At 48.9% G+C, this 17,332-nt stretch overlaps 1 protein-coding gene across 28 annotated transcripts in view; it reads left to right on the plus strand.

Annotated features, from left to right (window-relative positions):
* The window catches only part of KIF1A (kinesin family member 1A), a 95,291-nt gene that overhangs the window by 4,933 nt on the left and 73,026 nt on the right, over positions 1-17,332 (plus strand). The gene's annotated exons all lie outside the window — the stretch shown is intronic.

Below are 17,332 nucleotides of genomic sequence, written 5' to 3' on the forward strand. Positions count from 1 at the left end.
ACCCCACACATCCCCACCCCACACCCCCACCTACCCCCGCTCCTTCATCCCCACCCACCCTCACTCTTCCACCCCACAGCCCAATCCTGTACCCCCACCGCCCCACCCACTGCCTCTACCTGCCCCTTCAAGTCCCCATCCCACTCCTCCATCCCCACTGCCCCCACCCACCCCAGGCATTGCAGGGCCTCACACACAGTAGGTGCCCAGTAAATGCTATTTTCTTGTTGAGCCAGTTGCTTTAGCCCAAGTGGTCCATTTGCTGTGGGCCAAGAGAGAGGAGCTGCCTCCCTGGCCGCGTGTGGGTTGTCTGTGTGTCTTCACGTCTCCCATTTAGGGCCCAGCGGTTCCTGAGGCAGGTACCCCCTTGCTCTGGGTGTCCTGTGAGGATCCTGAAATGCAGTGCTAGGGTTGGGGTGGGAATGGTTCCGACTGCTCCTGCAGATCCCTCTCCCTTGAGTCCAGCCTTTGGCCTCTTAGAGGGAGGCTTATGGTGCCCAGGAGGGCCTTACAGGGGTGTCAGGAGCCCTCTCCCCGCTCTCAGGTCTCAGCCCTGCCCAGAAAGCTCAGATGGGCCTCAGTTTCCTTCCCCATCTGTCATCAGCTCAGCCAGGATGGTGAGGGGCGGGGCAGGGCTGTCAGCGCCCAAGGCCAGTGGGCCAGTGGGGACCAGGCCTCTGAGGGGCCTTCGTGGGGCTGGGGCAGCGGGGTGACTCAGCTGCTCTGTGTCATCTGGTCCTTGCTCTCCACCTGCTTCTGAGGCCAGGGCCACCGCATGGCCTCAGGTCCCTGGTACCTGGAAGGTGACAGGATGAGCAGGACATGGTCACCAGACCGGGACCAGAGGAGAAAACTTGGGGCCTGCTGTCTTCTGCATGAGCTCCATCCTTAGGCAGGGCAGTCCTCAGTAGAATTTGATTTCTGCAGCTCTCTGTCATGCGCTCTCTTCTGCCCTTTCCTGGCGCCCACACCCAGGAGCCACCGCCATCCTGTCCCCCTCCGGCCCGCCCACCGCTCCCCACATGCCCTGGCCTGGTGGCTCTGTTTCTCGACCCAGAGCTGCTCCTTTCTTGGCTTCCTGTCTTGTGTGAGGTCCTGAAAATGGGGCTGAGCCCTTGGCTGTGGGACTGGGTCTCTGCTCTGTCCTCACATTGGATCCGTGGTGTGTCTGGCGGCACTTCTCCTCCGTAAACACCCCCCTCAGAGCGCGGACGCATCAGCGTCCCGCCTGCGCGTCCACTTGCTCATGAGCAACGTTCCACCCCTTATGCATTTCTGTTTTTTCCTTGACTTTATGCGCTGGTCGTCTTGTCTTCGTCCCGTTTTTTCTTTTTTTCCTCTCCTATATCGTGTCTCCTTGTTTGTGTCCTATTTTCTGGGCAACTTCTGGGCTTCCTTTTTGAGTTCTTTTTGGGGTTGTGTATCTCCGCACTTACCTGTCCACCTCTAAGAGCTCTCTCTTCCTCGTCCCTATCTCCCTGTTTCACGGCGTCCTGTTCTTGTTTTGGAAGTGTATTATCTTCTTGAAACATTCTGAGTATTCATAGAGGGTTTTTTTGTTCGTTTGCTTGTTTCTTTTTTTTTTTTTTAAAGATTTCATTTATTCATTTGACAGAGAGAGACACAGTGAGAGAGGGAACACAAGCAGGGGGAGTGGGAGAGGGAGAAGCAGGCTTCCCGCCGAGCAGGGAGCCCGATACGGGGCCCGATCCCAGGACCCCAGGATCATGACCCAAGCCAAAGGCAGACACTCAACGACTGAGCCACCCAGGCGCCCCTCGTTTGCTTGTTTCTGCTTCTGTTCTGTGGTTTATTTCCTGCTCCCTGCTGGTTTACTACGGTCTTCACCTTCGAAGCTTTCCACTCTGCTGGTGTGTGTGGCAGGCCCTGTGGGCCCGTTCGTGCCGGGGAGGCCTGTTCGTGCCAGGGAGGCCCGTGGGGTGGTAGAGCATGCTGCCGCTGGTTTCCCCGGGTCTGAGTGGGATTCTGGCTGGAGCTCGGCGTGTGGGTGAGGAGGTGTGCACTGGCAGGCTTCGCCTTAAGTCTGAAGGGCTGGGAGCTGGATCCACGTAGTCCTGTCCCCCTCCTACAGGATGTGGGGTGCCAGCGTCCACACTGAAGCTCTCTCACCACACATCTTCTTCTGTGTCTGGGGAGCCGTGGGTCTGGGGGCGTGGGCGGCTGGGAGAGGGGTGAAGGGCCCGCCGATCCACATGGTTGTTCTGCAGACAGACTTACACCCAGGACGTCTTCTGCAGCCTTGCATCCTGCCCCTGCCCTCCACTGGCCGCGTTGAGCCCTCAAGCCCAGAAGCCCCAGAGATCCCTGCTGTTGTCGCAGCCTACTCTGCGCCCTCCAGAAAGGTTGTTAGGGGCCTGAGGTCATGGGTGACGCCTCTCCCCTGCCCCTCACCACAGGGGTGCCTTGCCAGCATCTCTGCCCTCTATTTCATGGGGCCTCAAGAGTGAGCCTGGCCGCGCATGGCAGGCCTCTAGCCCGAGGTCCCCTCGCCCTTCTGAGGGGCCCAGGGGCGGGCCTGGCATGGGCTCTAATGTAGATCTGTTGTAACACTAAGAAGAACGTGCTCTGTTTTTCCCCACTCCTGCGGGAAAATCGGTGTTTCAGGAGGAGGTGCCGTGTTGGTGCTCTGTTCTAGGCTGTGCTGCTGGTCTGGGAGGCAGACAGATGCCAGGGTGCAGGTTTGTGCAGGCAGCTGGTCTCAGGGCTCAGGCCACCTTTGCCTATCTATTTGTCTGTAGAGGTTTGGCTTTTCCTTGGCTTGCTGCCCACACTCCATCATGTTTATGCAGAAATGTGAAATAGTCCGAGAGCCCTGAGAAATAGACCTGAGTTCCTTGGGGGGCTGGTCCCATCCTCTGTGTCTGCAGTGACCTGCCCGCGGTGGGTCCTCAGCGTGTCTTCACCAAGTGAAGAGGTTAACTCCCCTCCTTCCCTGGGGGCCCTGGCTCGTGGCTCCAGGTGTCCCTCTCCCATGGTCCTTACCATCAGTCATGTTCTCATCCATGTGCATGACGACTGTCGCCTGGCCCCTCTCATCCTCTCCCTGCTGCACGTCTCACGGTTGCAGCCTGGACCTTGTCACACTCAGACACTGAAGGTGCCCCCTCGCAGGGCTGGCAGGGCAGACCCTCATGGCTCGGGAGCCCTTTAGAACAGCTCCTTGGACTCTTCTTGGGCTCTGGCGTGCTCCCTGCCCCTCTCCTTCTACTGGCCTGGCTTTGAGCCTGCAGTCGGCTGGCCATCACCCCTGCACATGCCCGACCCAGCAGCGGCAGGCAGCCCTCTGCAGCTCCTGCAGCCACGTGATTCTACACCCCCAAAGGGACCGTTTCACACTTGCTTGTGTCCTCTCAAACTTCACACCCAGCACTGTTGAGGGGAGCTGGCCCTTCCTGCCACTCTCCAGCATGCGATGTGTCTGACACAGTTACCCCAGCAGCACACCCTTCAGACCCCTCACCTGCAGCCCTGCCCCCTGCCACAGGCAGCAAGGCCTTGCTCCATGCCCTACCAGGTCAGCCTGATTGCTTGGTTCCCTTCATGGCAAGACTTACTGAGAGACGTTATTATGTGATAGGACACACGAAAAAGAATCCAGAATATTTCCACAAACGGCCATGTGTGCACCCTCAACTTCAGAGATAAAGCATTTCCAACATGCTCCCTGGTCCCTGGCACTTAGAGCGACTGCTCCCCTAACCCTCACAGAAGGAGGAGGAGGGGGCTCTGTCATGACCCCACCTTGCAGACTTGGTGGAGGTCCACATCAAGGCGTTGGCGGCACCCGGTGCCTCAGACTCCTGACCTGACCTGGAGGTTCTCACCACCCAGACTTTGGCACTCAGCAGACTCAGAATTTCATCATTGACCCCTGGTCTCCAGGTAGCGTCCCTTGTGAGTGTGAAGCCCTGTGTGGGCTGCATCTTGCTGGGCAAGTGACATTTGCTGTTTGTAAGATTCCCAAGAACTATGGCTCTGCTTCATTCACGGTCACATCTGGACAGCCGCGGTGTGACTAGACTGCTGTTTGTCCAGTCTGCAGTCGGTGGACAGTCAGGCTCTCCCATCTCCTTCCCCTTCCCCGCTCTTTCTCCTTTCTGCTGCAGAAGCTTCTGTGTTTGGGGACATTTCTCCCATGATCGTGTACATGTATAGCGACCATCTGAGTCTGCAACGTTACTGGATATCTCCATGTTGTTTCCAAAGTGGTTGTGCTAATGCGCTTTTCCCAAGTGGACTGTGCTGTTCCCATTGCTCTATCCTTATAACATTTCATGTTGCCATGTGTTTTAATGTTGTGATCTGATGGATATGTTTTTTTGTTAAGATTTTATTTATGTATTTGAGAGCAAGCGCACACATGCACAAGCAGGGGGAGGGGCAGAGGGAGAGGGACAAGCAGACTCCCTGCTGAGCACAGTGCCCAACATGGGGCTCAATCCCAGGACCCTGAGATCATGACCTGAGCTGAAGGCAGATGCTTAACTGACTGAGCCACCCAGTCGCCCCTGACGGATGTGGTTTTGAGACACACTTTCTTGATTACCATTGTGGTTGAGTGTCTTGTCCTGTAAATTGCCTGTTCATACCTTTTTGCCATTTTTTGGTGTTCTTTTTTGTTGTTGTTGTTTGATTTTTGTGTGTTCTGCACATAAACCCTTGTCAGTTAGATGTGCTGCAGACATCTCCAGGCAGGTGAACTTCTCTTCACCCATTAATGGTATCTTGATGTCTGGACTTTTCCTTTTGGTGCCTTCTGTGGGTTGAATCCTTGAAGGAGAATATGGAGATACCACTTTTCTTCATTATCTTCCAAAACTGTTGTTCACATTTAGGTCTTGAGTCTGCATGGAATTTGATTTGGTATAGAAAAGGAATCTAATTCTGTATTTTTCCATATGGCTAGCCAGTTGTCTTTGTCTGTCTGGGCTGCTATAACAGAATACCACAGACTTAACTTGTAAACAACAGACATTGATTTCTCACAGTTCTGAGGCTGGAAGTCCAAGATCAGGGTGCCGGCAGGGCCAAGTTCTGGCAAGAGCCCGCCTCTAGGTTGCAGATGGCCAACTCCTCACTGGGGAGAGGAAGCAAGCTCTCTTGGGACCTTTATAAGGGCACTAATCCCATTCCTGAGGCCCACCCTCATGAGCTCATCTATGCCTAACCACGTTCCAATGCCCCCCACTTCCTAATCCCATCCCACTGGGGGTGGGGTTTGGGCTAGGAATGTGGGGACACGAACATTCAGGCCATAACCAGTTTTCTCAGTGACACAGCTTCAGTACCCCTTCTCCTTCCCACAGACCTGCAAAGCACTCTTTGTCTGCTCTCAAAAGGGCTGTGTCTGTGTAAGTCTGTTTTTGGGTCCCTTCTGTTACACTGGTGGTGACTTACCTTGTCCCGGCCACCCCATTTTAGTTACTGTACCTTTATTTATTTATTTTTATTTATTTATTTGACACACACAGAGAGAGAGAGAGAAAGAGAAAGAGCACAAGCAGGGGGAGCGGCAGGCAGAGGGAGAATCAGGCTTCCTGCATGAGCAGGGAGCCCGATGCGGGGATCGATCCCAGGACTCTGGAATCATGACCTGAGCTGAAGGCAGCAGTTTAACCAACTGAGCCACCCAGGCGCCCCAGTTACTGTACCTTTATATTAAGTCTTGATTCCAGGAGGGCATGTTGTTTTCTACCCTCTTGTGTTTCTTCAAATGGGTCATTGGTATTCATAGCATCTCACTCTTCCAAAAACATTTTTAGCAGCAGTTTGTCTAGTTTCATAAAAAATCTGGTTGAGATTTCATTTGAAATTACATTGAAAAAAATTACATTGAATTTTTGATTCATTTGAGTGACAATAAACATTTTAAAGATACTGAAATTTTCCCATGTGTAGGTTATAGTTCAATTATTTAGGTTTTCTATATTTTTGTGAAGGCTAAAAATTTCCTCATAAAAGTTATATACATCTTTTGTGACATTTATTATGATAAAGGTACTATATACTTTGGATTATTTTTTAAATGTACCTTAAAGATTTTTTTTAACTATTTGTCCCTAGTGTATTCCAACATGGTTGGTTTCTAGCAACTTTGTGGCACCTTCTAACTAATTCAAATAATTTGTCTGTGGATCCTCTTGATTTCTGTGTAGATAAGCAAATAGTCTGCAAACGATGACATTTTGGGTTTCATTTCCAATCTATATTTTGTCATTGTTGTTTCTTTTTCCTGCTTTATCACTCTGGCTAGAACCACTGCTGCAATGTGAAATAGAAGTGATGACAGGCATCCTAAACTTGTTTCTGAATTTAAAGGAAATGTTCCTAATATTTTACCATTAAGTGTGATGCTTGGGTAGGCTTTTAGTAGGTGCCTATTATGAGATTAAAGATTTATTTTATTTCTCATATTGCCAAGAGTTTTATCATAAACAGATTTTGAAAATTATTGAATGCTTTTTCAGCACCTATTGAGGACCTCATTTGGCTTTTTTTTCCTTTAATTAGGTATGGGGTGAATTATATTAATAGATGTCCTTATATTAAACCATATATATATTATCATATTGATATTCTTGGAATAAGCCTACTGCATTATCCTTTTTATTTGCTGCTGGGCCTTGCTAATGTTCTGGACTTTTATATCTATGTTCATTAGTGAGATCAGGCTCTGATCTTCATTTCTCAAATTTTTTTGTCTGATTTGATGCCAAGGTCATAATCTCTCTCCCTCTGTCTCCCTCTTTCCTGTTCTCTTAAAGAGTTTGTATAAGATTGGACTTATCTAGGTTTTTTGAATGTATGTTAGGGCTCACTTGTAAACTGAGTCTCCTGCTTTTTTTGGTAAGTAGATTCTTAAACTATTTAATCAACTTCTTTAATTGTTGTAAGAAAATTCAGGTTCCCACTGACTAATTTTTCTCCTGCTTATAGGTCATCTTTTCTTGCTTCTTGGCATGTGTGTAATTTTTTTAAAAAGATTATTTATTTGAGAGAGTGCACACACATGAGGTGGGGGAGGGGCAGAGGGAGAGGGAGAAGCAGACTCCCCTGCTGAGCAGGGAGTCCGACATGGGGCTCCATCCCAGGACCCTGAGATTATGACCTGAGCTGAAGGCAGATGCTTAACCAACCGGGTCACCAGGTGCCCCCATTTTTTTTTATTGGGTTCCAGACATTTCTACATTGTGGAGTGTATGAATTATGCTTTCTTCCCAGAAAGCATGTTGGGCTTTGTTTGGCAGGTAGTAAATTACTTGAGATAATTTAATCCTTGAAGACCTGATTTTAAGCTTTCCTAGAGTTACTCTGGAGTAGATGTCACAGGGATAGTTAAGCCCACTACTCAAGTATGATTTCTTTGGGGTATCTACTGAATATCTGGAGTGGAGGGATCAAGAGGACTATCATGGCTGGTAGATGCACAGATAACTTTCTTATTTTATGTGAGCTTTGGGAATCCCTGTGTCTTCTTTGCCTGGACTACCTGAGGATGGACTAGTCCTCTACAAAGACTCAAGGCACCCCTATGCAAATATTTTGACCTTTGCTATCTAGCAGCTCTTTCCTTTCTAGAACTCTGACCCACAATTTCCAGCTGCCTCAAACTACCCAAATTCTAGCCTCCATCTGCTCAGCTCATCAAAGCTGCTGAGCTATCGGGGTTCTACCTTCCAAAACCTGAGGTCTGGAAATTGCCTCTGGGCAGATTTAGAGTGATTGTAGGGTTTCCCTTATATGTTTCCCTTCTCTCAGTGATCACAGTTCTGCACTGCACAGGTATTTTCATACGTTTTGTCCGGTTTGCTAGTTGTTCTTTACAGTGGGAGTTTAAGTGTGGCCCTTGTAACTCTCATCATGGCTGAATGTGGAACTGCCCTAAGGTTTGCTAGTAGTATTTTCATTATCATTCACTACTAAGTTGATTTATATCTCCATCATGATTTCTTCTTTTGTGTATTAATTATTTAGAGGTTTATTTTTATTTTTTCTAAACAGGTTTTTTTTTTAATGGTCTTTTATTGATTTTTAATTGTCTTCAAATTACAAGGTGCATTTGGTACAGAGTCTTTGACATTTATTAGTTGTTTTGTGACCTACTACACGGTAAAATGTTGTAAATGTTCCATATGTGTTAGAAAAGAATGTGTTTGTCTAATTTGCAAGAAAAAGAGAGCACATGTGTTCATTAGTTCATGATTATCATGTTCAGACTGTCTACATCCTTGTTAATTATGTCTGTTTGGTCTGTCAATTAGTGAGCGATGTTAAAATTAGTTAAAATTCCTGCCATGATGAATTAGTGAATTCTTTCATGTTGCATGACTCTTAACCTTGGTTTTATGTTTTCATTGTGTTGTCTCTCTGGGACCATTCTGAGTAATTTTTTCTGATATGTTTTCCAGTTCATTAATTCTATGCTCAGCTTCATTTAATTTGCTGATTAACATGTCTGCTAAGTTTTCAAGTTTGAATGGTTACATTTTTATTTCTAGAAGTTCTGCACGGTTCCCCCCTCCCCATATTTTACAGCATTATTTCCCATTCCAGTTTATTTCTCTAACCATTTTAGGCATACATATTTTATGATCTGTATCAGACAATTTCAGTATCTGAAATCCTTGATAGTCCAGGATTAGGATCTAATGCTGGTTCTTGTTTCTTTTTTTTTCCCCAACTCTTGCTCATGGTGAATTGCTTCTCCGGTGTTTGGGTAATATTTAATTGTGAGCACACATTTGACTGACCTTCATCTCTGGGGACCTGAGAAGAGAAAGCTATTTCTAAGGAGGGTTTGTATTTGTGTTTGTGATGTGCTTTAGCTGCAAACAGCCGGGACCGACTCTGAGCTGACTTCTCAACTCGGGTTTCACTGATCATGCAGGTATTGTAAATTTGAAACACAAACCTGCATGAAGACAGATCTGTGGCCTCAAATTCTCAGGAACACTGGCTTTTTCACCACATGGAGCTGAGAGTCATTCAGAGTAAGTCTCCTGTGTCCCTTTGATGACAGATGGCTTTTCCCCAGCCTTCCATGTCACTGGGGTTGTAGCTTTAGAGGATCCAACTCTTTGTGGTGATTTGGTTCCAGTTCCAACTTGGTGTGTGTTTGAGGCCATGCCTCCCATCCTCCATTCAGCAGGCGAAATCCAGTTCTCCACATTTCTGGTGTCAGCATATGCCTGCAGCTCTCTCACTGGTGGGCTTGCCTCTTTGATTCAGCTCTTCCTGTTGCCTTTTCTCCCCTTCCTCAGACATTCTCTTATTTTATTCTGATGTTTGTTATTTATCCTAAATTCCTAGGTGATTTCTAATGGGAGGGAGTCTCGTCCACCATGTTGCCAGAAGTGGAGGTCTCTCCTTCACCTATTTTTCCTGTTGGTTTGAGAAATACTAATTTTAATGAGCAAACTGTTTCTGTCTTCACACATGCTGGTGTTTGTCAACCAAAATGAGGTCTTTTTATTTATTTACTTATTCACCTGAACCATTTGGTAATTTTTTAAAAAATCTTTAAGTATGAACACCGTTTAGAAAAGTCAGATCTATCTATGAAACTTACTTAGGAAACCAGCAGGTTTTCCTCTCCATCCCCAATCTCTTCCAGCTCTGTTAGCTGTTTTGTGCTTGTGGATCCTATTCAGCTCTATCTTGCTAAATAATGTGCTTATTCTACTATTTTTTTTGGCCTGTTTTAGAAGTTGCATAAGTAGGATTATAAAGAGTGTACTCCTTTTGTCTTTGGGTCATCTTTTCTCGGCGTTCTGTTTGTGAGGCTCATCCATTTATCTTCTCTCCCTCCTGAAATGCCACTAAAATAACGGTAAAGGTAAATAAAAGAAAGACCTAAGCCCTTCTGGAAGGGTGGAAGGACAGAGAAGTCACAGCAACCCATTGGGAAAATGAAAAGCAGAACCCTCATGGTAACTGACAGCAGACTCAGGAAGCTGAATGCCAAGGAGGCTGGGGCAGAGGGGAGGGAATTGGGAAGCAACCTGTGGTGTCCCCACAAGGCTGAGGACCTGGGTCTCCCCCTGCCTCTGGCAGTGAGGGCGGGATTCTAGAGGGCCTGTCCAGAGTCTGCTGACACAGCAGTTAGAGTCCCAGACGTCTCCGCCACTCCTCCATCTCCTTCTCCCTCTTTCTACCCCTTCAGTCTGTTGATCGCCTCCATTTCCATGACTTAGTCAGTGTTCACAAGTGACCCGTTCATTTTTTCTGCCTGACCGCTCTTCAAATGCACACATCCAACCACACCTCCCTGTGTTTTCCATGTATCTCCAATCCCCTGGTGCTGCTGGCACCAGGGTTAAGGGGTCACAGGAGACAGCCCCACTCTGGTAGAGCCTCAGCTGCTGGCTCACACGCACTGGGCCAGTCTCCAGGCAAACCTGGGAGTCCTGAAGGTCAGCCCGGTGAACCTGCAGCTCCCTGAGGGACGCTGGGGTCTGATTCTACCTGAGAACGATGTGAAGGCCCCCTGGCCCCCCAGACTTTGAGTCCTGCTTTAGCTGCATCCCACAGTTTTGATATGTTAATTCTGCATTTAGTGTTCAGTTCAAAATATTTTCTAATATCCGATGAGATTTTTTTCTTTGTCCCATGGGTTATTTAGAATCATGTTGCTTAATGTCCAAGCAATTAGGGGATTTTGTAGGTTTTTTGTTGTTGTTGTTGTTTTGTTTTTTGGTATTGATGTCTAGCTAGATTCTACTGTGGTCAGAGAACATTCACTTTATGATTTTAATTTTAAATTGAAATTTGTTAGAGTTTGATTTATGATTAGCATATGACTAATTTTAGTACATGTTTTATGTGCAATTTATTTATTTATTTATTTATTGGGCTCCATGCCCAGTGTGGGGCCCAACATGGGGCTTGAAATCACGACCCGGAGATCAAGACCTGAGCTGAGATTAAGAGTCAGTCGCTTAACCGACTGAGCCACGCCGGTGCCCCTTTATGTGCACTTTAAAAGAATGTGTATGATATATATTTTTCCTTCTCAGTAGGTGATAGAAGAAGCAAACCAAAAATTTTTATCCTTTTATTTACAACCTTTCTGTCTTTTTATTTAAATGTGTCTCTTGGGGGCGCCTGGGTGGCTCAGTCAGTTAAGTGTCGGACTCTTGATTTCAGCTCAGGTCATGATGTCAGGATCGGGAGATGGAGCCCCACATCGGGCTGCACGCTCAGTGGGGAGTCTGCTTGAGATTCTCTTTCCCTCTGCCACCCCCCACCCCTGGCACACATGTGTGCTCTCCCTCTCTCTCTCAGACAGATAAATACAATCTTTTTAAAAAAGGTGTCTCTTGGCAACAGAATAGAATTTTTTAAAAATCTGTTTTGACGGTTATAATGTTTTACTGGGAGTGTTTAGTCCATACTAATTGGGCTTTTATCTGCAGTTTTAAGTCTTCATCTTCCATTTGACCTAGCTTTTTTTGTTGTTGTTCTGTTTTTCCTCCTTTGTTGCCTTCTATTGGATTAATAAAAAGATTTACATTTTTTTCTGTTCTTGCTACTAAATGGTTAGTTACACATCTTTTTCTGCTCTTTTGATGATTACCTTAGCGGTTGAAACATGTATCCTTGAAAGTCTAATATAAATTGTTGCTCTTCCACTTACCTGACCTTGTCTTGTGGCTTCCATCGTTACTGTTGAGAGGTCAGTTGTCAGTCTTATTTTTGTTCCTTTAAAGGTTATCTGTCTCTTTTTTTCTGGCTGCTTTTAGGACTCTTCATCTTTGGCACCCAGTCTTATTATGATGTGCCTTCATGTAGTGTTCTTTGTGTTTGCAGAGCTTCTTGACTCTATGGGTTGATACACTTCAACAATTTTAGACAATTAATGATCATTATCTTCTTAAGTATTGCTTCTCTCCTATTCCATTTCTTCTTTTTTTAGATTCCAGTTACTTGCATGTTAGACCATGTCACTGTGTCCTGTATTACTCTGACTCTACTTCCTATATTTTCCATTCATTTTTTTCCCCTGTTCTGTAATCTCTCCAGTTCATGAACATTGCTTTCAGCTGTGTCTAATCTCTTGAGTTCTTAAAATCAGTTATTGTGTTTTCAGTTCTAGAATTTCCATTAGAAATTCTTTTTTATAGTTTTAGATCTTCTTGCAAAAGTCTCCATTTTTCCATTTATTTTCTCTGTCCTTTTCTCTTTATTTTGAATATATAAGTTATGGTTATTATAAAGTCCTTATTTGGTAACTCCTAGATCTGGATCATGTGTAGGTATGTTTCTTTTTTTCTTTTCGTGTTTTTTTTTCTTCCCCCCAATTTTTTTTGAATCCTATAGTCCTTTTTTCATGCCCCGTGACTTTTGAATTAATGTCAGATCTTACCTATTGAAACACAGTAGAGGCTTTGGATGGCTCGCCTTTTTCTTTCCAAGCAGATAGAGAAGACGGTCATCCCTAATTCAGGCAAAGACTTGGCTCAGTCAGGGAAGCATTGCAGTTTTGATAAGGTTTATCCTCCCTGTGATTCTGCCCTGCTTTTAGACTCTGTGCCTCCCAGGGCTTCCAAATCAGGCATTGGTATGATTACTGGAGCCCTTCCTCCCAGTGGATCTTGAATGCTAATCCTTGTCTTTATAGCACCTGAGAATGCAGAAGCCTCCTCTTTGATTTGCAGAGGATTTCTGCTTGTGTTTTTTTTTTTTATTATTATTATGTTATGTTACTCACCATACATTACATCATTAGTTTTTGATGTAGTGTGCCATGATTCATTGTTTGCGTATAACACCCAGTGCTCCATGCAGTACGTGCTCTCTGCTTGTGTTTTTAAACTCCTGCGCCTCATACCTTCCGAGTTGGGCACCTATCTTAAGGGGAGAACTGGCTGAGTGAAGCTCCCTACCTCTTTCTCCCGGGATTTTGGCCTCTCAAGTTTGCTTCTCTTGACCAAAAGCTCAGTGGGTTTCTCCATCCCTCAGCAACAGCTCTCTGCCTGGGAAGACTCCAGATTCCCAGCCTCTTGCCCCGTGCCCAGAATGCAAATGTGTTGAGGGAGAAAGTGTTGTGGCGTGTTGGAATGTTGTCTCCTGTCCCAGCAGCCCCCCATCTCTGGAATCTTGGCTGCTAGGCTGCGTGGCTCCAGTAGCTCTTTGATTCTCATTGTGAGATTTTACCCAGCTTCTCGAGCTGGGCGTGGTGGGAGGGAGCATTGCCGGGCTGCCCGCCCTTCTGCCAGGAAGCAGAAGCCCACCTCTGCTCTCCGTGCTCCGCGCCAACGCCTGCTCTCGACCCCAGAGCCATCACACAGTCTCCATGTGCTCTCGCGATCCTTTCACAGGTGAACTTCTAGCTCTATTTTTAAATAGGGGAGAACTGGTTGTTCCAATACCAATCTCACCCAGTTACCTGAAATGCTGCCTTATCATCTATTAGATGTGTGTATGTCTATCTGCCCGTCAGTGGTCAGGCTTCGTCTTTTCTGTTGGTCTCTCTATTCATGTGTCATTGCTGGACTTTGGAAGTTGTTACAGCTTTATAGTAAGTCTGATACCTGGTAGGGTACCTTCTTTGTTCTTATTTTTCACAGGTCTCTTCGGAATTCCTGCAAAATTCTACCGAAAATCCTGTTGGGATATTTTGCTTATTGGACTTGCATTGAATTAACATAGCTAAATTTGGGGAGAACTGAAAATTGTGCGATATTGAATTGAACATCTGCTTTCATAAATATTTTCTTTATTCCTAATTATTTCCTATTTCAGTACTGAGCATTGCTTACTCAACAGATATAGCCTCTTTTTTTTTTTTTTTTAAGGCAGAAGGTATGTTGCTAAATGCTAGAAATCTCATTTCAATTTACATTCTCACCAGGAATTCATGACCTTGCTTTTGCTCTTCCCACCCCAGCTGGATTGGCCTAATACTTTTCTCCATTTGGAGAGTGCAGAGATTTTGCAGCATAAGGAAACTTAGATTCTCAGGGAGGCACCTCCTTCCAGTCCCCTCCCGGGTGGTCATTTTTGGATACGAGAGGGTGAGACTGTGGGAAAAACCCTTATGGTGCGTGGATGAGTGTGCGTGCTGTGGTTGTAAGGGCTCTGGGGTGTGGCTGGGCGCGATTCCAGGCCCCAGTTCTGCTCCCCATCCACCCGGGCTTTTGTTCACGTCCTGCACTTGTCGGCCCTCAGTGGTCGGCTGCTCTCGTGCTTCTCTCCCTGCGGCCTTTGGAAGAGCTGTGCTTGCCCGAGGGGATGGTTCTGCTCCATGTCCAGTCTGTTCTGGGGAGTCCTGAGGGGTCAGACACCTGACTCTGGGCAGGGCCTGGGAGTTTATAGCCTGAAGTCTGCATTGATCCCAGCCCCTGTGGGGCTCCCCTCCATCCGCAAAGAGAGACAAGCCCCGGGATCCTCCTCAGGACCTTTATGCTCTGTCCCCAGAGGTTCTCCTAGATGGGAAGGGGTCTTTGGGGCAGATTCTCCTGAGGGTGGCAATTACAGATGGGGAGTGTGAAGCAGAAGACACCCTTTTCAGAGGGAGGATTTCCTGGAACCCCAGTGTGGGAAAGTCTCAAGACCTCTCCCCTAAGCCTTTACTCCACTTGGATGCCTCCAGTGATGGAGGGTTCACAGCTTAATGGGCATCTCAGTTCATTTTAGACAGCGGTTGGTCTTCATGTCAGGCTGAGTTCTGTTTTCTGGAGCTCTTGGCCATTCCTGTAACCAACAGCTCTCTGCCCTGAGCTTGTCCTCCTCCGTGTTCTCAGGAGCCCTGTCCCTCAAGCCCCTGAGCCCCCCTTGAGTGGCCAGCTGCAGTGTCAGGCTGGCAGCCCATCAGTGGCCTGTGGGAAGGACCTTTCAGAGTGGCCAGAGAAGCACCGAAATTCTGCAGGGAGTTTTTGCTAGCTTTCCTCAGGATCCCGGGCCCTGAGACGTGGAATCACTTTGGGGTCATCCACTTCAATCCTCTTATTTCACAGATGGGTGAACCGAGGCCCAGGGGTTAAGTCACATAGCAGGATCGGGACTGAGTCTTCTGGTCCCCGGCTTGCACCTCCTCCACGTGACTTAGATGCGGTGTCAGGAATGCCCTGGGTGCCTGCAGCATGAGTTAGGAGCTGTGGGAAGTGGTACTGAAATGCAGAGTTCTGTCCCCTTGCTTAGGACTGCCTGCCCATCGTATGGATTTGCTGAGTGAACCATTTCCTTCCCTGCTAATTTGGAGACCATACTATTGCTGGTTCTGGCTGCCAGGGAGAGCCCCAGGATGTAGGGTACGGGAGGACATTCTGGAACCGTGTTCTGTTTTATAACACCCTTGACATGTTGATGATTTAAAGGCCCAGGCTATGTCAGGGTCATGCTTGCAGACAGAGAATCTCCATCCCATGACAGCTCTCCCCACTGCTGGTGAGAGCCTACACCACCGCTCATTCCCATACAGGAATGGAGGACAGTGCCCCCACCAGGTCCCTGGCCAGGTGGGCTGGGCTGGGGCTTAGGAGTGCGAGTCAGAGGGTAGCGGGGTTCTGTGACTTCCGCTGACCTCACCCTTGCATGGCCCCCAGCGCGGAGCTGCCCGGCCCTCTTCATCCTGGGCCTCTGCGTCGGGGCAGGGCCTTGCTCTGGCGCCCTGCCGGGGGCTAGGAGACCGCAGGGCCCCGGGGGCTCTGAAGAGGCCGTGCCTCAGAGACACATTTGGCAGCGTTTTTCTGTGGAAACAGACGCTTGAAGGTGGTTCTGTTCCTGGGGCCCCCTAGAAGCTTCCCTGGTAAGGCAAGGCCAGACTCTGGCCCTGCAGGGACCTGTGTGCCTCCGCAGACCCCAGCTGCTGGCCTCAGAGCAGCCACAGAGCATCGGCCCAGAGTCAGAAGGAGAAGGGCTGCGTCTGGGGCCATGTCTGGGGTGGTGTCGTGCCGACCTGTCAGCCCCCTGCAGGGCGGGCGGCTCGGTCTCCGCCTTGGGAGACTCACCCGTGTGTCATCGGGTCTTCAGCAGCTCTAGCTTTAGCGAAAACAAGATTTTTCTGTACCTTTGTGGTTCCTGGTGGGGCCGGAGGCTCTGCGTGCCCCAGCACCATAAGACTGTCCCCCAGTGCCTGTTACTGCACTCCTGCCCACAGGGACGCTCAGCCCTGCCTGGGAGCCCGGGGTGGCCCTGTGCCGTGCCTCCCTCCTCCCAGGCCTCCCCAGGGTCCCCCAGGCTGCTTCCCTTCCACACACCCCACTCCGATCGTGGCACACGGGGAGTTGACTGCAGTCTGGTGTACTGGGTGAAGCCCTCTGGTCCCTCGCTGCAATCCAAGGCCTGCTTGGAGAGAGGGCTGCCCGCCCCCACCTGCCCCTGTTCCAGGGTCCCCTCTGGGTGCATTGGTCTGGGCGCGTAGGGCAGGTGGGGGAATGCGCAGGGATGAGGTGTCATGTGCACCCCCCAACAAGAGCAACCCTGTTGTTCCCCCTGCGACCCCACGTCCTCAGCCCAGATGCTCCCACAGGGAAGCCAACCCACCTCCTTCCACCCTCCCGTCTCACCCGAATCTTGCTGCACATGCTGCTCTGTTCACACACTTCTGGCCTGTGAGCTTCCAGGGCCCAGGGACAGCCCTGTTGAGTGGGCATGGGCCCCCTGGGGCCTACGTCCTTGGGGAGCTGTGTTCTTGGTGTGAAGCTGACCTTCCAAGGGATGTGAAGGTCAGCTTCATGCTCACCAAGGTTGTCCCAGAGCAGGCCTGGTGGCTTTGGCATCCCACTCATTTTTCATGGTGCCCGGTGGCCGGGCCGGGGGGGTCACAGCTGCAGAACCTCTGCCCCGGGCAGCGCTGGGCTCCAGCAGCAGTTTCTCTCCTGCTTTTTGTCCTTTTAGTTCCTAAAATTTTCACCAGGTGGTGCATGTACATGTAGCGCCCAAGGCGATGGGCCAGGAAGCTCCTGGAGGGACGGCTCCTGCTCAGCCCTCCCTGCATTTGCTTCTGGTGTTGGCCCCCTGCTCATGCCCGTCTGCTCACACGGAGATCTGTCCAGTGTCTGTTTGTATCTAAGGTAAAGTTTCAGCTGTTCCGTAGCATCGCTCCAGCAGACACCCCCACCGTCCCCGATGCTCCAGCAGAGACCCCCGCCATCCCCCACACTCCAGCAGAGACCCCCACCGTCCCCCACGCTCCAGCAGAGACCCCCGCCGTTCCCCACGCTCCAGCAGAGACCCCCGCCGTCCCCCACACTCCAGGAGAGACCCCCGCCGTCCCCCATGCTCTAGCAGAGACCCCCCGCCAACCCCCACGCTCCAGCAGAGACCCCCCGCCATCCCCCAGGCTCCAGCAGAGACCCCCGCCATCCCC

This window comes from Leptonychotes weddellii, chromosome 3 (assembly GCF_054177405.1).
Source record: "Leptonychotes weddellii isolate Sample4059 chromosome 3, ASM5417740v2, whole genome shotgun sequence".
Lineage (NCBI taxonomy): Eukaryota > Metazoa > Chordata > Mammalia > Carnivora > Phocidae > Leptonychotes > Leptonychotes weddellii.